The 25,428-nt window shown below is 42.6% G+C and overlaps 1 pseudogene; it reads left to right on the top strand.

The window, feature by feature from the left end:
• Positions 1 to 7,469: 7,469 nt before the first annotated feature.
• On the top strand, positions 7,470 to 24,689 carry Gbp6-ps1 (guanylate binding protein 6, pseudogene 1; annotated as a pseudogene).
• The last annotated feature ends 739 nt before the right edge of the window (positions 24,690 to 25,428 follow it).

The following is a 25,428-nucleotide window of genomic DNA, read 5'->3' as shown; positions in this document are numbered from 1 at the left end:
CTCTCTCTCTCTCTCTCTCCCCTAGCTTTTTCTCCACCTACCCTTCCTTCTCTTGGCCCTGCCTTGCTGCATAAGGACATTATCCTACAAACAAGTACCTTCACAGAACTGACATAGTCATCTTGCTCAAGAACTTACAGCATGCCCTCCCTGTCTCCCTACTGACCGCTGATGAGTTTTACCACTAAAGGCCATGTAAATCTGAGGGTTGTTGAGATGTCTCAGGGGTAAGAATACTTGGTTCTCTTCCAAAGGACTGGGATTTGGTTCCCAGAATCCATGTCAGGCAGCTTCTAACGTTCTGTGACTCTAACTGTGACCTCTGACCCCCAAGGATGCCTGTACTCACATGCATAAAAAACAGACAGACACACATACTACCCATAACAAAAATAACAAAAACACATCTTGCAGAAAATCCTGGGAAAAGGCATTGCAGGCCCTCCTGGTTGCCCCCCTCAAGGAGAGCTCACAAGCAGCCACCCAGGAGGCATTTCAGCCTCAGGACCACAGGTAAGACCAACTTTTCTGCTCCAAGCTACCTGCCTGGTGGACTCAGGACACCGGTCCGCAGGAACAGCTAAAGACTAGTAGACAGGAAAGACTACACGCCCGAGAGCACAACACTCTGTTCCCATAACTGGCTGAAAGAAAACAGGAAAACACACTCCTGACACACAGGCCTATGGGACAATCTAGCCAGTGTCAGAAATAGCAGAACAAGGTAACACCAGAGACAACCTGATGGCAAGAGGCAAGCACAGGAACCCAAGCAACAGAAACCAAGACTACATGGCATCAATGGAGCCCAATTCTCACACCAAAGCAAACACTGAATACCAAACACACCAGAAAAGCAAGATCTAGATTTAAAATCACATTTGATCATGATGATGGAGGACTTCAAGAAAGACATAAAGAACTCCCTTAGGGAAACTTAGGAAAACATAAATAAACAAGTAGAAACCTATAGAGAGGAATCACAAAAATCCCTGAAAGAATTCCAGGAAAACACAATCAAACAGGTGAAGGAATTAAAAATGGAATTAGAAGCAATAAAGAAAGCACAAAGGGAGACAACCCTGGATATGGAAAAATCAAAGGAAGAGACAAGGAGCACTAGATTCATGCATCACCAACAGAATACATGAGATAGAAGAAAGAATCTCAGGAGCAGAAGATTCCATAGAAATCATCAACACAACTGTCAAAGATAATGGAAAGTGGAAAAATCTATTGCTCCAAAACACACAGGAAATCCAGGACTCAATGAGAAGATCAAACTGAAGGATGATAGGTACAGAAGAGAGTGAAGATTCCCAGCTCAAAGGACCAGTAAATATCTTCAACAAAATCATAGAACAAAGCTTTCCAAACCTAAAGAAAGAGATGCCCATAAACATATAGGAAGCCTACAGAACTCCAAATAGATTGGACCAGAAAAGAAACTCCTCCCGACACATAATAGTCAAAACACCAAATGCACAAAGCAAAGAAAGAATATTAAAAGCAGTAAGGGAAAAAGGCCAAGTAACATATAAAGGCAGATCTATCAGAATCACACCAGACTTCTCACCAGAGTCTATGAAAGTCAGAAGATCCTGGACAGATGTCATACAGACCCTAAGAGAACACAAATGCCAGCCCAGGTTACTGTATCCAGCAAAACTCTCAATTAACATAGATGGAGAAACCAAGATATTCCATGGCAAAACCAAATTTACACAATATCTTTCTACAAATCCAGCCCTACAAAGGATAATAAATGGTAAAGTCCAACATAAAGAGGCAAGCTACACCCTAGAAAAAGCAAGAAACTAATCATCTTGGCAACAAAACAAAGAGAAGAAAAGCACACAAACATAATCTCACATTCAAATACAAACATAACAGGAAGCAACAACCACTATTCCTTAATATCTCTCAACATCAATGGACTCAACTCCCCAATAAAGAGACATAGATTAACAAACTGGATACGCAATGAGGACCCTGCATTCTGGTGCCTACATGAAACACACCTCAGAGAAAAAGACAGACACTACCTCAGACTGAAAGGCTGGAAAACAACTTTCCAAGCAAATGGTCTGAAGAAGCAAGCTGGAATAGCCATTCTAATATCGAATAAAATCAATTTCCAACTAAAAGTCATCAAAAAAGAGAAGGAAGGACACTTCATATTCTTCAAAGGAAAAATCCACCAAGATGAACTCTCAATTCTAAATATCTATGCTGCAAATGCAAGGGCACCTACATACAAAAAAGAAACCTTACTAAAGCTCAAAGCACATGTTGCACCTCACACAATATTAGTAGGAGATTTTAACACCCCGCTCTCATCAATGGACAGATCATGGAAACAGAAATTAAACAGAGACATAGACAGACTAAGAGAAGTCATGAACCAAATGGACTTAACAGATATTTATAGAACATTCTATCCTAAAACGAAAGGATATACCTTCTTCTCACCACCTCGTGAAACTTTCTCCAAAATTGACCATATAATTGGTCATAAAACAGGCCTCAATAGATACTGAAAGATAGGAATAATGCCATGTGTCCTATCTGACAACAACGGGCTAAAGCTGGTCTTCAACAACAATAAGGGAAGAACGCCCACATATGCATGTGCTAAAGGGAAAACTCATAGCTCTAAGTGCCTGCAGTAAAAACAGGAGAGATCATTTATCAGCAGCTTGACAGCACACCTAAAATCTCTAGAACAAAAAGAAGCAAATACATCCAGGAGGAGTAGAAGGCATGAAATAATCAAACTCAGAGCTGAAATCAACCAAGTAGAAACAAAAAGGACTATACAAAGAATCAACAGAACCAAAAGTTGGTCCTTTGATAAAATCAACAAGATAGATAAACACTTAGCCAGACTAATGAGAGGACACAGAGAGTTTGTCCAAATTAACAAAATCAGAAATCAAAAGGGAGACATAACTACAGAATCAGAGGAAATTCAAAAAATCATCATATCCTACTACAAAAGCCTATATTCCACAAAACTTGAAAATCTGCAGGAAATGGACAATTTCCTAGACAGATACCAGGTTCCAAAGTTAAATCAGGAACAGATAAACCATTTAAACAACACCATAACTCCTAAAGAAATAGAAGCAGTCATTAAAAGTCTACCAACCAAGAAGAGCTCAGGCCCAGAGGGGTTCAGTGCAGAATTCTATCAGACCTTCATAGAAGACCTCATACCAATACTATCCAAACTATTCCACAAAATAGAAACAGATGAAGCGCTACCGAATTCCTTCTATGAAGCCACAATTACTCTTATACCTAAACCACACAAAGACCCAACAAAGAAAGAGAACTTCAGACCAATTTCCCTTATGAATATCGACACAAGAATACTCAATAAAATTCTTGCAAACCCAATCCAAGAGCACATCAAAACAATCATCCATCATGATCAAGTAGGCTTCATCCCAGGCAGGCAGGGATGGTTTAATATATGGAAAATCATCAACATACTCCACTATATAAACAAACTGAAAAATAAAAACCACATGATCATTTCATTAGATGCTGACAACGCATTTGACAAAATTCAACACCCCTTCATGATAAAAGTCCTGGAAAGAATAGGAATTCAAGGCTCATACCTAACCATAGTAAAAGCCATATAGAGCAAACCAGTATCTAATATTAAACTAAATGGAGAGAAACTTGAAACAATCCTACTAACATCAGGGACTAGATGGCTGCCCACTCTCTCCCTACTTATTCAATATAGTTCTTGAGTTCTAGTCAGAGCAATCAGACAACAAAAGGAGATCAAAGGATACAGATTGGAAAAGAAGAAGTCAAAATACCACTGTTTGCAGATGATGTGATAGTATATTGAAGTGATCCCAAAAGTTCCACCAGAGAACTACTAAACCTGATAAACAGCTTCAGCAAAGTGACTGGGTATAAAATTAACTCAAATATATCAGTACCCTTCCTCTACACAAAAGAGAAACGAGCCGAGAAAGAAATTAGGGAAACAACACCCTTCATAATAGTCCCAAATAATATAAAATACCTCGGTGTGACTTTAAACAAGCAAGTGAAAGAACTGTATGATAAGAACTTCAAGCCTCTGAAGAAAGAAATTGAAGAAGATCTCAGAAGGTGGAAAGATCTCCCATGCTCATGGATTGGCAGAATTAATATAGTAAAAATGGCCATTTTACCAAAAGCGATCTACAGATTCAATTCAATCCCCATCAAAATACCAATCCAATTCTTCAGAGTTAGACAGAACAATTTGCAAATTCATTTGAAATAACAAAAACCCAGGATAGCTAAAACTATCCTCAACAATAAAAGCACTTCAGGGGGAATCACTATCCCTGAACTCAAGCAGTATTACAGAGTAATATTGATAAAAACTGCATGGTATTGGTACAGAGACAGACAGATAGAGAGTGGAATAGAATTGAAGACCCAGAAATGAACCCACACACCTATGGTCACTTGATTTTTGACAAAGGAGCCAAAACCATCCAATGAAAAAAAGATAGCATTCTCAGCAAATGGTGCTGGTTCAACTGGAGGTCAGCATGTAGAAGAATGCAGATCGATCCATGCTTATCACCCTGTACAAAACTTAAGTCCACGTGGATCAAGGACCTACACATCAAACCAGATAAACTGAAACTAATAGAAGAAAAAGTGGGGAAGCATCTCGAACACATGGGTACTAGAGAAAATTTCCTGAACAAAACACCAATGGCTTATACTCTAAGATCAAGAATCGACAAATGGGATCTCATAAAACTGCAAAGCTTCTGTAAGGCAAAGGACACTGTTGTTAGGACAAAACAGCAACCAACAGATTGGGAAAAGATCTTTACCAATCCGACAACTGATAGAGGGTTCATATCCAAAATATACAAAGAACTCAAGAAGTTAGACTGCAAGGAGACAAAAAAACCCTATTAAAAAATGGGATTCAGAGCTAAACAAATAATTCACAGCTGAGGAATCCCGAATGGCTGAGATACACCTAAAGAAATGTTCAACATATTTAGTCATAAGGGAAATGCAAATCAAAACAACCCTGAGATTTCACCTCACACCAGTGAGAATGGCTAAGATCAAAAACTCAGGTGACAGCAAATGCAGACAAGGATATGGAGAAAGAGGAACACTCCTCCATTGTTGGTGGGATTGCAGACTGGTACAAACATTCTGGAAATCAGTCTGGAGGTTTCTCAGAAAATTGGACATTGAACTACCTGAGAACCCAGCTATACCACTCTTGGGCATATACCCAAAAGATGCCCCAACAAATAACAAAAACACATGCTCTGCCAGGGATGTTGGCCTGGAAACAGGGAAGGGGAATAACAATCGAAATGTAAACAAGAGGGGTTGGGGATTTAGCTCAGTGGTAGAGCGCTTGCCTAGGAAGCGCAAGGCCCTGGGTTCGGTCCCCAGCTCTGAAAAAAAAAAAGAACCGAAATGTAAACAAGAAATGCTCAAGTTAATAAAGATTTAAAAAAAAGATAGAATGTATAAGTTGGGAAATACCAGAGTGAAAGGTGAAGCGTCCACATGTTCATAGCAGCCTTATTTATAATAGCCAGAAGCTGGAAAGAACCCAGATGCCCTTCAACAGAGTAATGGATACAGAAAATGTCGTACATCTACACAATGGAATATTACTCAACTATCAAAAACAATGACTTTATGAAATTCATAGGCAAATGGATGGAACTGGAAAATATCATCCTGAGTGAGGTAACCCAATCACAGAAAAACACACATGGTATGTACTCTTTGATAAGTGGCTATTAGCCCAAATGCTCAAATTACCCTAGATGAACAGAACACATGAAACTCAAGAAGGATGACCAAAATGTGAATGCTTCACTCCTTCTTTAAAAGGGGAACAAGAATACCCTTGGCAGGGAATAGGGAGGCGAAGTTTAGAACAGAGGCAGAAGGAACACCCATTCAGAGCCTGCCCCACATGTGGCCCATACATATACAGCCACCAAACTAGATAAGATGGATGAAGCAAAGAAGTGCAGGCTGACAGGAACCAGATATAGATCTCTCCTGAGAGACACACCCAGAATACAGCAAATACAGAGGCGAATGCCAGGAGCAAACCACTGATCCGAGAACGGGACCCCGTTGAAGGAATCTTAGAAAGGACTGAAAGAGCTTGAATGGGCTTGAGACCCCATATGAACAACAATGCCAACCAACCAGAGCTTCCAGGGACTAAGCCCCTACCTAAGACTATAAATGGACTGACCCTGGACACCAACTGCATAAGTAGCTATGAATAGCCTAGTAAGAGCACAAGTGGAAGGGGATCCCTTGGTCCTGTCAAGAATGAATCCCCAGTGAAAGTGATTGTTGGGGGAAGGTGGTAAGGGGGGGGAGGATGGGGAGGGGAAGCCCATATAGAAGGGGAGGGAGGAGGGGTTAGGGGGATGTTGGCCTGGAAACAGGGAAGGGGAATAACAATCGAAATGTAAACAAGAAATGCTCAAGTTAATAAAGATTAAAAAAAAAGATACAATGTATAAGTTGGGAAATACCAGAGTGAAAGGTGAAGCGTCCATGTTGGGGGGAGGGCTGTAATTGGGGAGGATGGGGAGGGGAAAACCCATAGAGAAGGGGAGGGGGAGGGGTTAGGGAATGTTATACGAAGAAACCCAGAAGGGGAGTAACAATTGAAATGTAAATAAGAAATACTCAATTCAATAAAGATGAAAAAAAAAAAGAAAAAGAAATAATCCCTACTTTAAATCCAAGTTAGGTAAAACTGAGACCAGGTTAGCCCCAGGTTAGGCTGTTGCAATTAAGCTCTTTATTGTTTCTTGCAGACAGAACCTGTGTCGGGTGGGGTGGAGGTAGGAAGTCAAAAGTCAAACAAATACACATATACTTCCCACCCTTTATTCAGCTGCGCTTCTCAGTGTTTGTGTAATTCATGGGTATCTTTCAAATACTTATTTTCAGCCATTTTAAAATCTATTCATGGAGAGACCGAAGGCTTAGAGCCCACTAGTCTGCCATTTTGCTGGGTTGTTACTGTTTTTGGAAACTTGCTTTTCTCATTTATAGCATGGATGCAATAATTCATAACGTGTAAGTACTTCTAGGTTTTTGAGGTCACACACTAAAGGTGTTCACACAGGACTTAGCACATAGCATTTAGTGACCCTGATGAAGGCCACTATTGTTTGGATTTTATTACATTGAATTAAGACTTTATGGATGAGAGCAGCCCACGTATTGTCAAAGCTTCTTTAGAACTCGGAAGAATAATGAAGGAAGAAGAAGGCCCTATGTACAGGGAGATGCGAGGTTGCTCGCTGTGGTGTGAGGCTACACGCTGCCAACAGGAAACCTACAAAGGTCACCAGACCTAGCCGCTGTGCCGTTGGGTGACTGTGAGGCGGAGTATGACTTTACACTCTTTCTCCTATTCTAGATTGGTCTGGAGGTTAGCAGGTTGCTATGACCCAACCACAAATGGCTCCCATTTGTCTGGTGGAAAACCACAATGAACGGCTGTCAGTGAACCAGAAAGCCATAGAGATTCTGGACAAGATTTCTCAGCCAGTGGTAGTCGTGGCTATTGTTGGATTGTATCGTACAGGGAAGTCCTATTTGATGAACTGTCTGGCAGGACAGAATCGCGGTGAGTGGCACGCTGGATACCAGCCAAAGGTTTGACTGTCTCTGTCATATTTCCTTAATTCTTACTCCCAATTATAATGGAGGGCAGCGAAACTCCTGTCAGCAAAGCCACCCTCTCACGATAATTTGCAACCCTTAATTACTGCTCCACATTCATCTTCCCTGAGCTCTTCCCTTCCGTTCTGTTAAAGGAAGTCTTCCCTATCAGTGCTCAAGCTGGGCCCTTTTCTGACGCCCTAAACAGTGGGATCCTGTGCCTCAGTCTCCTGTCTCATACAGTCAGCCTGGTGCCCGAGAAGATCTGACACTCTTTGATTTGCCTTCAGTGGGCGCCAGGCGTGCTTATGGCCCACCTACACACATGCAGGCAAAATTCTCATACTCATAAAAAGAAATAAGTAACTCTTAAAAAATCGTTTATTTAGAAATAAATAGGTCTTGAAAAAAACTTTAAAGAGGACTTTATATCATTTTATAGCTGCACACTTCTGTCTTTAATCATTCTGAATGCAAAAACTATCATAATTATTTCCTTTTTTAAAATTTTTTTCATGTGTCTCTGCCTTGGAGTCCACGCCATTTTCCCACCATTTGTAAAAGTACTTTTAGTTTGTATTTATTTATTTATTTATTTATTTATTTATTTATTTATTTATTTATTTATTTATTCTTGAGTCTGTCATGTTGGTTGGCCTGGTTCTAGCTATGATGTCCTAGTGGCTCTCAAACTACTAGCAATCCTCCTGCGTGTGTCTCCTGCCAATAAGGATTTCAGGCGTGTACAACCATGGCTGCTCCAAACACTCTCCGTGCAGTTGCCCTTGCGCTCCCCGTTTTCTGTCTTGTGGGTGCCTGTTTGTTTCCATCTGGAGACGTTGCGGGGCATCGTTCTCCTATTAAGTGTAGCATTAAGCTATAGAGCTTGACATGGATGACGTGTAAAGGAATTCCTTCTCAAGGGGAGATGGGGTACCGTTCCAAGTGCCGAGGCACTCACAGCACTCATCCATCCACTCTACTGCTTACATCCGCTCGTCGCCGGCCTAGCTCCCTCTTTGTACTTTTTCTGTGCCTGTCACTAAAACACCCGAGAAGAAACCTTGATGAAGAGGCACTTATCTTGACACGGTTTGGGAGATTTCACTAATAATTCTTGGTTCATTGATCTTGGGAAACCCCTTCTGTAGTTACCTGCATCCTCTACTAGGCTTCAACTCCTAAGACCTTCAGATTCCTTCACAACAGTGTTGGCTGCAGGGCACTGACATTTTACCACACAAGGCTGCCTGTGCAGGACATTCACAACCTGACCCTTATCCTCCTCTCTTCCCTTCAGGCTTCCCTCTGGGCTCCAGACCAAGGGCATCTGGATGCGGTGCATGCCACACCCCACCAAGCCAAAGCACACTCTGGTCCTCCTGGACACCGAGGGCCTAGGGGATGTGGAAAAGGTAGGATCAGGCTGTGACTGGCGCTTCTGACCCTTTGATATCTAACTGTATGATCTCTTTGTGAATTCTGACTGAACTGCAGCAGGTGAGACAAACAGTGCTCAATCTAGACTTCACTCTCAGATAAGGTTAGGTGTATCCTAATAGGCAAAACATGCTTTTATTTCTTGCCACTTGGGGGAATTATTTGATTCAGTTTGACAGAAGTTTATTCAACCGTTAAAATTCCTGGATTCTAGGCATAGTAGTAAGATTTTAGTGAACAAAATAAAGGTTCTTCCTTCCAAGAACCTTCATAGTTTTACTGAGAATCTTGAAAGACCCCCGGAGTGGGGAGACCCTCACTCGGGATGATGCGACCCCCAAGAACTCATGAGAGACCGATCTTGATGCAATCAACAAGAGGTTTATTGATAGGGACGACAGAAACCAGTTCACTGGGGTTGAGACTCATATCCCACGCAGGGGTAGAGGAGTTTGACCTCAAATGGTTGGAAGAGGGGGTAATTAAAGGAAAAACCATACCGAATCACAAGGAAGAACCTCCTGTTTCTCATAATTGTTACCAAATCACAAGGAAGAACCTCTTGTTTCTCGTGATTGTTCTTTAAGATTTTAATCTAACTTTATGGTTAACCAGTTCCTGCTACTATGGTCAGCTGCTATTATGGTCAGCTGCTATTATGGTCAGCTGCTATTATGGCTAACTAGTTTCTGGAACAAAGTGAATGAACCAGCTGGTGCAATTACTCTTTCTGTGATCAGCTAGTTTCTGGAACAGGCAGTTCCAGGGCCCGCTTTTGGCTTGAACTTTTGTCTAGGGGGCAAATTTAAACTTTTCCCTTTCAAATACCGCCTGTGTGTACTCTGATATAGTCCAGTAACTGGGAAGAATCTACGGAGAAAGTGGCAAGAGCTATCATGGGCCAGCCTCTTAGCTGTCAATTCCCAGAAGGAGAGCTGGGGCTAGAACTTCTGAGCTAGCCTCTATTGGGTCAAGGGTGCTGGGTCTCCATTCCCAGTGCCTGTCTATTCCTTGAAGTCTGTTCTGAAAGCCTTTGTCATTCAAAGTGCTGGTGTGTGAGGGCTGTTACCCACCAGTACTCATATCTAGGAGAACAAGGACTTCTATTTTGAAAGGTGACCCAGGCAGCACAGTGCCACTTCTACTAGGAGCACTTAGGTGTAAGGACACTTTGCTGAGAAGGTGGGTGGCCTTTGTCAGAGGACAAAGAATGGCTTCTGAACTGCCTTCTGAGATACCAAGGGTACATTTTGGAATTGGGGTTAAGGAGTTATGTTTATATCTCTGCAAGATGTGTTTTTGTTATTTTTATTATGGGTAGTATGTGTGTCTGTCTGTGGTTTATGCATGTGAGTACAGGTATCCTTGGGGGTCAGAGGTCAGAGTTAGAGTCACAGGACGTTAGAAGCTGCCTGACATGGATGCTGGGAACCAAATTCCAGTCCTTTGGAAGAGAACCAAGTATTCTTACCCCTGAGACATCTCAACAACCCTCGGATTTACATGTTCTTTAGATGGTAAAACTCATCAGCCGTCAATAGGGAGACAGGGAGGGCATGCTGGAAGTTCTTGAGAAAGATGACTATGTCAGTTCTGTGAAGGTATGTGTTTATGGGATGATGTCCTTATGCAGCAAGGCAGGTCCAGGAGAAGGAAGAACAGGTGGGGAAAATGCTAGGGGAGGAGGAGGAGGAGAAGCAAAGATCAAGATGGATTCTGTGGAGGAGGATGGTTCAGATTTAGGTAAACTAGATCGATTTTATCTTGTCTAGGTGGGCGGTATATATCTTTATCAATTGGCAGTGAATTTATTGTGTGGATGAATTGTGAATTGAGAATTTAACATGTAAATCTAGTTGCTAAATTACAAGTTTCTAGAAATTTGATTTACTAGGCTAAAGAGGACAGTGTGTAGAAGAAATGGCTGAGAGGCAGTTGGAGCGTGCAGGTCTGGTTCTGTTGCCCATGTGGAGTGAGAACGCACAGGGCCCAAAGAATGAGAGGGGTGTGTGTGTGTGTGTGTGTGTGTGTGTGTGTGTGTGTGTGAGGATTGTGCGGAGAGGACAGCTAAGAGGGAGACAGCCAGGAGAGGGTGACTGGTGGACCGAGAGGTAGAGCAGATCCAGCTTGCAGAAACTGATAGAAAATGATCCTTTTTAATTTTTACCACAACACGTATATTCCATGATAACTAATTAAGATGAATTTGTTTTATGTTGGTTTGTTTTTGTTGTTGTTGTTTTCTAGTTTCAATAAGTCAAGTGAGGGATTTAAAAGTATTTCATTGTTGTTGTGGGTGAGATGTTATATGGGGTGTGTGTGTGTGTGTGTGTGTGTGTGTGTGTGTGTGTGTGTGTATGTGTGTGTGTGTTATAATTCCTTCCGACTTCGTGTGGGTTCAAGAAATTGAAACAAGCTGTTGGGCTTGCCTGCTAATTCATTCCCCATTGCCTCCCCAACCCCACAGGGTTTCTCTGTGTAGCCCTGGCTGTCCTGGAACTCACTGTGTAGACCAGACTGGTCTTGAACTCACAGAGACTCACTTGCCTCTGCCTCCCAAGTGCTGGGACTAAAGGCGTGCATCACAGCCTCTACTATAACCATCACTACCACCACCCAGTTTGACTTGTCCTTTTAATCCCTTTGTTTAGTTTTAGACACAGGAGAACTGAGTCTAAACCCTGGAGTTCTCCATTTCAGTGCAGAGAGAGAAGCACTAGTCACACTGTGTCTCTGTATTTGGCTCATGCCATTTAGCGCACTGCCAAATGTAAAATACATGCTGTTTCCAACGACAGCCTTTCAGATGCTGCAACATATTCCACATCGTCTTTACACACCTAGGCACAGGGAAGCATTCATATTCGTTCAATAACTTGACTGTTCTGAACAATGGTGCAAGAAACACAGACGAGCCAGGCTCCTGGAGATTGCATCCACTGACTTGTCTACTTTCCTTTTCTGTGACCAAAGATCAGACAAAGAACCACCACCAACAACAACAACACCACCACCACCACCACCATCACCACCACCACCACCACCACCACCACCACCACCACCACCAATAACAACAACAAAATAACCTACAGGAAAAAGGGCTTGTGTTGTGTTGCAGGGATGTAGCCTAAAACCATCAATCAAAATTTTTTCTCCTGGCTACTTAATTCCCAGAAATAAGTCTGAGACTAATTATTTATTAATAAATACTTGGACCACAAGGTTCTGCTTGTTCTCCTTCTCTTGCTCTTAATTTATTATCCCTTTTATTCTAATCTGTGTTGTTTAGCTACATGGCTGGTTTTACCTCTCATTGTCTCTATCCCTCTCCTCAGCATCTCCGGACGAGTCTCCCTTTATTCCAACTTGAGTTCAGCTAAGTGGCTGATTTAAGTAAAACTACCCATGAAACACTCTCTCTCTCTCTCTCTCTCTCTCTCTCTCTCTCTCTCTCTCTCTCTCTCTCTCTCTCTCTCTGTGCCAGATGTCCCACCTCCTATTTCCTGCCTCAGCCCATTGGCCACAGGCTTCTTTAATTGACAGGTGATGCTTATAAGAGGTTCTACAATTGCTCAGGAAGGCCAGCAGCAGGAACATGAGGCAGTTGGTCATATCTCTTCTACAACTGTGAAGCAGAGGAAAGAAGGACTGTGTTTAGTTCTCCTCCTCCTTTCCCTTCAGCTTGAGACCCAGCCAATGGAATAGCCCCATTCATCTTTAGCATGGGTCTTCTCATGCTATGTCATCTAGACAGCCCCTCATAGAAATGCCCAGATTTGATGTGAAATTCCATCAAGTCAGCAATGAGATTAGCTATTAGTTATGCATAGAAATAGGATCTCTGGATCATACAGACTTTTACTTTCATTATTTTAGGAAACGTTCTAATGCACCCCAGTGTGTTTATACCAATTCCTGTTCTGCCCAGAAGCACACAGGGTCTGTTTTTAAACTACCTTCATCAAAACTTGTCATCTATTGTCGTCTTAGTGGCAGCTGCCCTAAGACGGTGATGATGCCTCCAGTTTGACTCCAGTTCCCTGAGGGCCAATGCTCACCATTCTGTTTGTGAACGTATCAACCACTTGTGTGCTTTCATTTTAGAAAGATATGTTCAAGTTCTTCCTCATGTTTATTGGAGATATTGGATTTGTTTTGCTGTTGGGTTGCATGCTAGCTTTATGTCTTGAATAAACCCTGGAAGACATGTGCTTTGCAAACATTGCTCTCCCATTCTGTCTTGTAATTTTGATGGGTTATTCTGTTTTCTGGCAAGAAGCATTAGGTTCAGCCCTACTTGTCTAATTTTGATTTTCTCCTAGTTTTTGTGTCACACCTAACAATGCCATTAGCCATATTACTGACTAGAAGCCCAATTTTTCTTCTCAGTGTTTCATGCTTTCTGTTACCTTTATTATGGGACTGAAATTTTATACATTTTTGTCCAGCGTCTTCTGAAGTGACGCCCTTCTCCAGACATTGGTAACCAGCCCAGTGCTATTTTTTATTGAACTTTTTAAGATTAGTATGTGAGTTCAATTTCACAAATGTGGCATTTTCCGTTTTCTGCTTGGTCATTCTATTTTCCTGGATGTGTGTTATACTGTGTGAATACATATTTCCACCACAGGATTCCTTCCTTCTTTTCTTCTTATCTGTCCTTCCTTCTTGTTTGCCTTTCCTTCCTTCCTGTTTGTCTGTCTTTCTTCCCTTTCTTCTTTTCTTTCTTTCTTTTCCTTCCTTCACTCCTTCCTGTTTGCCTTTCCTTCCAGTTTGTCTCTCTGTCTTCCCTTCCTTCCTATTTGCCTGTCTGTCTTCCTTTCCCTCCTCTCTTAACTTCTTCCTTTCTTCCTTTCTTTCTTTCTTTCTCTCTCTCTTTCTTTCCTTCTTTCTTTCTTCATTTTTTCCTTCCTGTCTGTCCTTCCTTCCTATTTGTCTGTCTTCCCTTCCTTCCTATTTCTCTCTCCCCCTTTTCCTCCCTCCCTCCCTCCCTCCCTCCTTCCTTCCTTCCTTCCTTCCTTTCTATGCCTGTGTCATGTATTTTAATCCACATCTTCTCCATGATGAGTCCATGCCTTGGCTGTTGAGTGCTGCAGCTGATCTGTTGGGTGCTGTTCTCACTGCCTTTGCACCTACACACTGCTGTACTTAGTTCACATCTTGCCTTTTAACTCATCGATTTTTGCTGACTTGGGTATAGTGTGCATAGGATCTAATTTTTCTTTCTGTATGTGGAAGCATACCCTCTTTCCCCAGCACTGTTTGTTGAAGACACTGTCTTCCAGTCCTGTCTGTCCTTGATACCCTTGGCAAAGATCAGTTGACAGTTGATTAATGTCATTCTATTTTCCAAGATGCATGTTAATTAATGGATTTACATTGAGCCCTCTTATTCTGCCCCATTGGTGTATATCCTTGTTACTATTATTATCATACTTTAAGGATACTCATTAATACATGTTAATTGTACAAACGAATGGGATTTGCCATAATATTCCAAGACAGACAGTGTCCACTGACAGCTCCTTTTGCTCTTCTCATAGTATCTATTAATAACACTTTGGAAAAGGTTTTCATATAAACCATACTGTTCTGATGACTATAGCCGGATAATTTGCTTCAAATCAGGATGTGTGTGGCTGTTCTTGTTAAAGCTTAACTTTGTTAAACGTCGTGTGTGTTTGAGGGGGCCAGCTGTGGTTCTATGTCCTCCAATTCCTCCTCCTCAGCATGTCCAGACCTGCATACTGGGCTGGAAAAGATCAAGGGAAGTCCAGAATGAGTGGAGTTTTGCAGGATCCTGGTCTGGCTGGGGGCGAGGGGGTGGGAAGAGAAGGCCTTCTCCAAGGATCTCAGTGTCACAGTCCCTTCAGGTGAAGGCCTTCTCTGATGATCTTCAGTGAAACACCTCTTAGGCAATTTTAGCCTGTACACACGCCTTTACTAGGGATAGGGGTTAGGCTTGAAAGCATACACTTTATTCATGGCAAACCGGAGGGTATAAATGGACCTTGGAGAGTGGGAAGGAGTTTCCAGGTCAAATGAAAACCATTGGCTAGGGTTTTAAAGCTCTGTGAGTACACCATTTGCATGGAGAGGCATACCAGGAATCTCTTGGGTTAGGTTCTAATTGGGGGATGGGGGAGGAAGTTTGTAGGTCTGCCAAGGACTACTTGGCCTCTCCCAGGTAGAAGGTGTGAGGAGTAGGGATCCCCAGACAAGGTCAGAGAAGGGGAAGCCTTGCTAGTAAAGGGAGACCTCCATTTTGCACCAGGATCCAATGATCTTTCTGGTCATGGTAGACTTTGACCTCAACTAGCAGGCTTTCCCCACAGTTAAAAGGGTTGCTTTGAGATGTGATGTGAATTAATAGTATTTTATTTCAAAGAATGCCATTGGCATATCTGTAAGTGCTATGAAACCATTTGTTAAGGAGCAATCATATTTTTAACATTCAAGTTCCATTAGACTGTGTGTCTAGGTCCCTGCTCAGTGTCTCATTTGAGCCTGTGCAGGTCCTGTGCTTGCTTTCACAGTCTCTGTGAGCTGCTCACTTCTGCTTGCTGGGCCCCAGGTGGACACAAGAGTGGCTCACCGTTCATGTGTCCATCAGTCATTTGTGTCTCATCATCTTTACTTCTATCCCAAACTTTACATTTGGGCCATTTATTTTCATTTATTTTCTTGATATTCAGGGTGGTGGTGGTGGTGGTGGTGGTGGTGGTGGTGGTGGTGGTGGTGGTCGTCGTCGTCGTCGTCGTCGTCGTCGTCTTCTTCTTCTTCTTCTTCTTCTTCTTCTTCTTCTTCTTCTTCTTCTTCTTCTTCTTCTTCTTCTTCTCTTCTCCTTCTTCCTCCTCCTCCTCCCCTTCTCCTCCTGCTCCTCCTCCTTTAGTTCTGTACGTATTCTGGATAGTAACCATCTATCAGACACATAACTGATAAAGACCTTTTCACAAAGCACTATGCATTAAATATTGTTCTTAGCAATTTGTGTCCTGCTCAGAAAGTCTTCCTGTGCAAATGAGTTTGTACATTCTCCCCCATCCTCACCTATGAAATTCAGGGTGCCTAATCTTACACTGAGGTCCTTGTTTCACTTCAAGTTTTGTTTTGAGAAGGGTGATGTATATTCCACTAAGTTTCTCAGGCTGACCTTAAATTCTTTCTTTGACCAGGTATAGGGCTTGGGCTCCACCTGCATTGCCCCGCCCCCTCCCTGTGTACCTGGAGTAGCAAGGCCACAGGACTAGCCCAAATCCCTTCCTCAGGCTTCTGCCTTCTCATTTCTTGCAGGGTGATCCTAAGAATGACTCGTGGATCTTCGCCCTGGCTGTGCTTCTGAGCAGCACCTTCGTCTACAACAGCCTAAGCACCATCAACCGCCAGGCCCTGGAGCAGCTGCAGTATCCTTCTGGGACCTGAGCCACCATGTTTCATTGAGTGCTCTGGAGTGAATATGGGGTCCCTTCCCTGCCCTGTCATTATGTGGCTTTTGTTGGGGGCAGAGCAGAGTGTTTAGAATGGTTTATTTTAACTAGAGAATCAGGAGAGGTGTGCATTGAAGTTGTTTTCCTTAGCCAAGCGCCAGCTATGTTACAGAACTCACTGAGCTGATCAGAGCAAGGTCTTCCCCAAATCCTGATGGAATCAAGAATTCCACAGAATTTGTGAGTTTCTTTCCAGACTTTGTCTGGACTGTTTTAGATTTCATGCTGGAGCTGAAGTTAAATGGGAAAAACATCACAAGTGATGAGTACCTAGAGAATGCCCTGAAATTGATCCCAGGTACAGGGAGGCTGGGGAGGGAGGACTTGGGAGGGAGGACTGTGGAGGTCGAGCTGGGGAGGGCTGTCATCTGCTGTGTGGCTCCTATCCTCTCTGGAGTCCTTTGTATTCCTAATAAAATGGAAGTCTGCAGAAGTGCTGATAGGTCATTGGCTGATGATGTCTGGGATGTGGTGTTTGATTTCATCTGGGAGGAAAAAAACCTAGAGCACAGCAAAGCTATTCAAGGTGGTGTTCTCTCCAGTTTGTATGCAGCATCTAGAGCCAATGCATCCAAACTTCCCAAGTCCACATGTTTGTATTGTGTTTTTGTGTCTGCCTTCCTTTAAGAAACCATTGCCTTCCTTAACTCTTATTCATGACTTTATAGTATGTAGCTCATCTAAAATATATTTCATGGAGTTACACATCTTTCTCCTTATGGAGGAACATAGGTTTATAATGTTGGCTTGATTACGTTGTCTGCAAAAACATCTGTGACTTATGTGTCTTCTCAGGTTATGCCTTCTCTATAGTCGTCATAGTTTTCCCCCGAGTCTATTTGTCACATATGTTTACTCATGTGACAGGGTCAGGATCAGTTGCATTAATGCTCAGGAAATCATTTGCGTGGGTATTGTGAGTCCGAGTGTGAAGCTGATGGAGCTTTGTGAGTCACACCAGTTCTGAAATGTGCCTCTCATTTTCTGTCTTTGCTTTCTCTAAACATTGGACATGAAGTTGGTAGAGTGCAACCTGGGAAACCAGTGCAGACATTCACCTCGGAGCATTCTGGAGGCCTCCCGTCCTTTCCTCTCCTCTCCTCTCCTCTCCTCTCCACTTCTTTCCTACCCTCCCCTCTCACCTCCCCTCCCCTCCCTCCTTCCCTCCTTTACCCTCCCCTTTCCCTGCCCTCTCTCCTTCTTTCTGACTTTTTGGAAGACAAGATCTCACAGTGTAGACTTTGCTAGCTTGGAATACCCTATGTAGACCATGGTAGCCTCAAACTGATGGAGATCGTTTTACAATTTTTAATGAGAAGGTTACCAGCACTGTGTATGATTTTTCACAAAACACTTCCGTGTTGAACTTGAACTTTGTAACTGGACACTGTAGAAGACATATAGGTAATAAGGCAATGGTTACTCAGTGTAACAGACGATACGGCTATCACCTCACATTGCTAACTTTCTTGAACAGCTAAAATTGATTCAGGAAAAATCCCCAAGATATTGGCCTGGGAGGTGACATAAATCAGTCAGCCAAGTATGATGACTGGAGGTGGGATTTCTAGGACTACCTCAGTGCTGGGTGGGTATGATAGTCTCTCTTCAATCCAGTGTACAGTCTGAGGACACAATAAAGCTCTGGAGCATGCTGGGTAGCCAGACTAGCTGTAGAGGAATGTTCCACTTCACCTGAGAGATCCTTCACTAATAAAGTGGATAGTGAAGTGGTCCCTTTTCACCATGCACCCACACACAAGCAAACATGGATACATACACAACACACACATACATACATAGCACATTCATAGCATGCACCCACACACAAGCACATGCATACATACACAATACATCCATGCATAGCACACATAAATAACATGCACCCACATACAAGCAAACATGCATATGTACACAACACACACACAGCACATACATACAGAACTTCATGACGTTCTGTCTTAATGTTCCTTATTCGTTAGCTCTCTAGACTTGAGTATCCTGTGTGTGTCCATAGCCCTTCCTTCCCTCCTCACTTTTACTTTCTACGAGTATATATTTGACTTTTGCAAAAATTAGTTGTTTAGCCTCAAAGTAGTTCTCCTTCAGTAACCATGGCATTGATCTTAGATTTGCCAATGTTGCTATTTCTAATACTTGATTACCCTTTCTTTGTAGCTTTTGGTGGGGGTCCCACAACTCTTTTTCTATAAGAAGTGATTAGGCTAAAAATCACCTTTAGCCTCCTGTTGTTCAGTCAACAGGATTCACAGCTACAGTATGCTTGATGCCATGTTCATTCAGGTCTGTGGATTTCAGCCATATGCTTCTCCACTGAATAACTCCCAAAACAGTTCATCAGACTTCTACCAAGTACAAACTTGGTGCCCTTTTGACATGCAAAGAAGTGTTGCATGGTACGGTGAAGAGTCCTGTAAGTGCTGAACATTTTCCATTGGCCAGGGCCTCCTTCAGCTGTCCTCTGAGCTAAGAAGACTCCTGTTGTGTTGTGTTTCCTCTGACACTAGGCAACAGTCCCAGAATCCAAGCATCCAATTTGCCCAGGGAATGCATCAGACAATTCTTTCCTAACCGGAAGTGTTTTGTCTTTGACCGGCCAACACATGACAAAGAACTCTTACAAAAACTTGAGACCATCTCAGAAGACCAGCTGGATCCTAACTTCTGTGAAGGAACAAAGGCTTTTGTTTCTTACATCTTCCCTTATGCCAAGATGAAGACCCTCAGAGAGGGAATCGTGAGTTTTTGGTTTTTGTTTTTAAATCACACTTCTCTATAGAGTAGTTATGTTGAACTTATTAGCATGCACTTTTTTAAAAATTATATATACAATGGTACTATGCATGTGTCCCTACTCTAACTTTTTAAATTTTATAACTGTAGATTAGAAATCCTTCTTTAAAAATGCAGACCACATCATTAGTATCCATGACTGCAACATACCTGCATAAAACTATCAACTGATAGTAAAATCAACAGTGTAAAGGTACTTACTGTATTATAGAATTAGTGTTTCAACCCCTAAAGGCGATGCCTTCTCTTTTCATGGGGGATGTTCTGCACGTTAGTTACATTTTGGAATCACAATGTGGAAGGCAATTTGGAAATTTAAATTGTTCCAACATAAATGCTAGTATTTAAACAAACCTACACTTTTTAGAATTAGCATTATGCCTTTCCTTGTTAGGTCATGCATTTATTTCCCTTCAAAGTTTTAAATGAAAAATTATACTTTCATAGACAGTTGAATTTATTAGGTGAGATGGATATTAATTTTTTTTAACATTCTGAACTAGAAAACCAAAGAAATAAATTGACAACAGGAAGAAGAAACTGATTGTTTGCTGAAGGAGGTTGTGTGTGTGTGTGTGTGTGTGTGTGTGTGTGTGTGTGTGTGTTTATACTGCATGTGTAGCTATGAAAGATTTAGAAATATAGTCTTAAAATCTTGAATCCTATTCACTAATAACCACTTATTTATCCCTTAAAACTCCTGGATCACCTAGGACTGGGGATCTGGTGACAACCTATGTGGATGCCATCAACAGTGGAACAGTACCTTGTCTGGATGATGCGGTGACAATCTGGCCCAGCATGAGAACTCAGTAGCTGTGCAGAAGGCAGTGGACCACTACAGTGAGCAGATGGCCCAGAGCCTGAGGCTCCCCACAGACATGCTCCAGGAGCTGCTGGATGAGCACACAGCTTGTGAGAAGGAAGCCATCTCTGTCTTCATCGAGCACTCCTTCAAGGATGAGAATCAGCTGTTCCTGAAGCTGGTGGTAATCTGCTTGTCATTAACTGTCAAGACTCTACCCCTCCAGACTGTAGTGTTGATGAGCCTTCACTGGCCATAGGTGCATTTATCATTCAAAGATATGTGCTTTAGCGTACCATGATGGATATAGTTATGAAAGAGTGAATGACCCCTTCCCAACATTTCAGGTGCTTTTAATCTAGAGATTTCTAACAAATGGAATAGGGAGTGTATAGTGTCCTAAATCCTTTACCCAGTTAATGTTTGTAGATTGCGGTCCTGCCCAGGACATCTACAGTGCATCTTTGAACTTGCTATATTCTTCTGTTCCTAAGACACTGTTTCTCACCGAAGTCTCGCTACAACCCACCATTTTTCTAGTGTTCCTTGCTACATCATTGTGTTCTTAAACATGGAATTCCAGGATGTGACACCCACAAGGAAGGGGAGAGTGTAGAATGCAGCCCCACCTCTTACAGAAGGCCTTTAGGACCAGGAACCTCAAGAACATTTAGTGTGATCTTCCACGGCCTCTTTAGCATCCAGATTCAGGTCCTAGCACTTCACACTCCCTCGCGGTCTCATTATGTGCTTTCTCTTGGGAAATAGGTTGGCTCTTCCAGGATGTTTCTTAGAATTTTATCCCTTCTATTCCTTCAACTGTGTCACTTCCCTTGTAGAAATTAATAGGTGAGAAGAAAGGGCTTTTTGTGTTGAAGAATGAAGAAGCATCGGATAAATACTGCCAAGAAGAGCTGGAACGACTTTCGAAGGATTTTATGGAAAATATCTCGACATTTTCTGTTCCTGGGGGACACAAGCTCTACGTGGACATGAGGGAGAAGATTGAACGTGACTACTGGCAGGTGCCCAGGAAAGGGGTGAAGATGAGGAGCAGGGAACCAGTAATGGGATGAAAGTGAGGAGCAGGGGGCACAGGAATAGGGTGAGGGTGAGGAGCGGGGAACACTGGAATGTGGTGAGGGTGAGGAGCACGGAGCATGGAAGCTTAGCTAGGAGGGAAGGGCATGCCATAGAGCATAGACACACAGCATTGCTTAAGAGGAACAAGAAAACACGAGGCTAACCTGGAGCCTTTAGCTTTATGTTTGTGTTGGTGACCATAACCAGGGCTTTGCAAGGCAAGGCAATTGCTTTACCTTCAAACTCCTTTACCAGAGCCACGCTTGGTACAAAAGAGCTGCCATTCATTCCAGATTCTTAGAAATATTCATATAACACACTCTGAGGGATAACTGTAAGTCTGTCAGGATGGTCTGCCTGTGGAGTAGTAAGTGTAATAACACAGCTAAAACATTACTCTGTTAACTGCCAGTGATGCCATTGTAAGTACTGCCTTTAGACCATTCTTTAGTTATTTAAATGCTCTGAGCAATACCCCCACCCCATACTCCGAGGACAGTCACACATTGGTAACAGGAGGCCCCGGTCAGCTAAAATGCCTTGCCTGTGAATACATCCAGCGGCTCCCATCGTGCAGTATTTTACACTGGGAAGGAATCTCTGAAGGCATCCTATGTTGCAGCATGCACAACTGCACAGGACTGGCTACATCAGAGAGGAGGCAGGTGTCTCTAGAGAGGTTACTGGAGCAAGCCACACAGCAGGAAGTATCCAGTGCCACTAAGGAGCCTGGCACTCTGCAGGCTTCACCATAGCACTTAACAATGAGGCACAGCTAGGACTCTCTTGAGTCTCTTGGGTACTCTCTCAGGATTTATCAGGGTTCTTTGCTCCCTCTTGCTCCTGCAGGCAAGTGAAGTCTTCCAGAGCTCTCTGAAGTCACAGGTCATCATTGAGCGTTCAATCCTGCAGGCAGATACAGACCTCACTGCAGGGGAGAAGGCCATTGCAGGTACAGGAACATATATGTCTCTTGGCTCTTAGGAGAGGTCCGATTCTTACTTTGGCTTCCTGATAGACACCATAGTAAACTCATACCAAGGTCAGCAGCTTGCTATCTCTCTATGGATGCCCACTCCAGAAGCCACAGGCTGTTCTGGCTGTGTTTCAGCCAAATCGGCAGGGTCTCCTCCATTACCCTCAGAAACATGCTCTCCTTGGTGTGGACCAGGGTGGAGTCTGGTTTCCTATGTTCCCTTTCAGATGTGAATTGCTCTCTGGGTTCTGGAATGTTGACATTTTACTGGACCCTTCTCTTTCTTCTCTCCCTGTATCTCCCTGGGACAGAGGAGCGCACCCAGAAAGAGGCAGCTGAGAAGGAGCAGGTGCTGCTAAGACAGAAGCAGAGGGAGCAGCAAGAGTTAATGGAGGTTCAAGAGAAAAGTAACAAGGAAAACCTAGATCAACTGAGAGCGAAGCTGGTGCAGGAGAGAAAGCAGCTCATCAAAGAATATAAAATGGTGTTGGAGAAGCAACTGAAGGTGGGACTCCTCATCCCCCTGGTGGTACACCCCAGGTAGTGGGAGAAGGTTGGCAACCAGGTCATGGAGAAACACCGTGATAACATATTATTGCTAAGGAGTCCCCTCTCTTATGTGTTATTTTCCATGTAGTCTTTGAATTTCACTCCTTACATAGACTCCGGAGACATCAGGTTTCCTTTTGCTCCTTCATGGTTTTAATGACTACAGTGGTTTGGCTTAGAGATTTGGGATATTTAAAAATGATCTTATGACGGTTCACTAAACAGATTCCCCAACCGGGCATTGTAATAATAATGCCAGCAACTGGTCTGGGCTGTCAGATCATCAGGCACCACAGTCACACCCGCCCCACCCCAACCTCCCCAGGATGATGTATGCTGATATTAAACTGAAGGAAATTCCAATCTGAAAGGCACAGTGAACTGGCAGCTTCTGCAGGTTCTGTGGCTGTCCCCAGGGTAGGCAGTGTGCTTGAAGAAGCACATGTCATTGGATTCCCATTGTCCATCTGCAAGTGAAATGGTAATCACCTTCTTAATCATCCAATGATCACCATCATCTCCATGATATAGTTGTCATGCTGTCTTTGTAGATTGAGCCCTGTGCAATCAGGCCAGTGGCATTTTTGTGTAAGCACATCTTCACACCCCTGCTAGCATCACAGCCATAACAAACATGGTGGGTGAAGATAAGTATAGTTTCAACCCTGCTTCCTCACAATGGTAGGTCTAACTCTGCTGCATCTTCGTGGTAAGGGAAAGTTTTTAGGACTACGCTAAGGATGGCTTGCTAAAGTTTTGAAACTCTTAATTTGTATAATGTTGGGACTTGCAATGCTTACTTCTCTGTCATGTTCACTGTTTTAGGATCAGAAGGCTTACCTTGAGGAAGGATTTAAGAAGAAAGCTGAGGAAATGAGTGGCAAGGATATGAAGCAAAACAGTGGTTCCATCGTGGACCGTATCATAAGAGGATTTGCTTCAGTGATTTTTTGCTCCTGTTTCAGTGGTTGTGTAGGCTGTAAGAGGCATTGATTCACTGTTTAAATAGGATGGACTCTACTTTTGAAGAAATGATAGACTGATACATACTTTGTTCTATTTTAAAGCTGCCTGTCTTCCATTTTCACTCATTGATGTTTAAACATAAAAAGTGCTGATTGGAGGACATCTGTGCCCCACCCACATGAGATAGAACATACTCAAACATGTCTGCACAGACAATGCTTGCCTTTAGAGAGCACACATTTACTTTTTAAACCATTCCTGTGGAAGCGATGCAATTAGTCATTACATGCGATTACTGTCGGCTAATTTGACTGGATATAGAATCAGCTAGGTGACAAGGTGTTCCCCACTCCTATGAGGACCATGTAGCCTGATTAGCTTGTGGGGGATTATCTCAGGTTAGTATGTTAGGGAAGCCATCCTAAGTGTGAGCAGCACCGTTCCTGTGGACTGAAGACACAGTAGAAAGAGGAAAGCAAACTGGCCCTTCTACTTGTGGCTTCCTGACTGTGGATGTCATGCAACCAGCCAGCCTTGACTTCTATCAGAATGCATTCTCCAGTCTTGACAGAATGTACCATCGTGATACATGGACCACAACAAACCCTTTATGAAGTTGCTTTTGTGAGGGTATTTTAATCACAGCAAGAGGAAAAGCCATTGATATCGTAACGGTGATAAGCCTGGAAACTAAGTACTTAAACATTGCTGAGTCAGATTGCTAATGGATTTTAATATGACTTGATCCTGGGGTAGTATATAGTCAAGAAACAATGTCAGTCAAGCAATCTGTATAATGATCTAAACTGAGCTTTAAAAGTAAGGATGTCTTTAAAAATAAGGTCAAAATACCATACAACCATGTGATTATTATTACAAATGCTACTATCCCGTGCTAACATATTGAACACAAATGAACTGCCTTATGGAAGATTAATGAAAAGCCTGATCTACCAGCTTCATCTAGCGAGAACAAGCTGGAGTGAAAAGTTGAAGGGCACACGTGTTCCATGATATACTTAGCCTTACATGTTTCATGAAGAATGCTGGGAAAGTGTTTTTACATTTAGGAGAGGGACAATGAGTTAAAAATCACCACTGCAAGATGATGTTTCTACTTCTATGAATGGCAGAAACAGCTAGAAGGTACCCAAGACCAAGACTTGAGTCCCAGGGAACATAACATTTGAATCTTAATGATGTTTTCCTTTGTGGCTTTGCTTTCTTGAAAGTAATTTAAACAATACAACTTATGTAAACCAATATATCGAAATATTATTCCCATAGGCAGTCAAAACAATTTATGTGTGTCATTTTTACATCATATTTATTTGTTTGCAAACTAAACAGGGAAACTGTGTTAAAAGAAACGATAGCATAGGGTGTAAGAGAATCTGTGGGGCAAATGGGAGGTAGACAGCCAGAGATGGCTCAGTGGTTAAGAATGCATCATGCTCATCTAGAAAAACTCGGTTCACAACATCCACACAAAACAGGAAACATAAGGACCCTTATTAGTGCCTTTATGAACACAATGTATTTAGACTATCCCCACCCCAGGCTCCTCGAAGACATCCTCAGATTATCCTCTGATCTTC

This window comes from Rattus norvegicus, chromosome 14, assembly GCF_036323735.1.
Source record: "Rattus norvegicus strain BN/NHsdMcwi chromosome 14, GRCr8, whole genome shotgun sequence".
Taxonomy (NCBI): domain Eukaryota; kingdom Metazoa; phylum Chordata; class Mammalia; order Rodentia; family Muridae; genus Rattus; species Rattus norvegicus.
The sequence above is the reverse complement of the archived record's forward strand: the minus strand, read 5'-3'. Positions and strand labels throughout refer to the sequence as shown.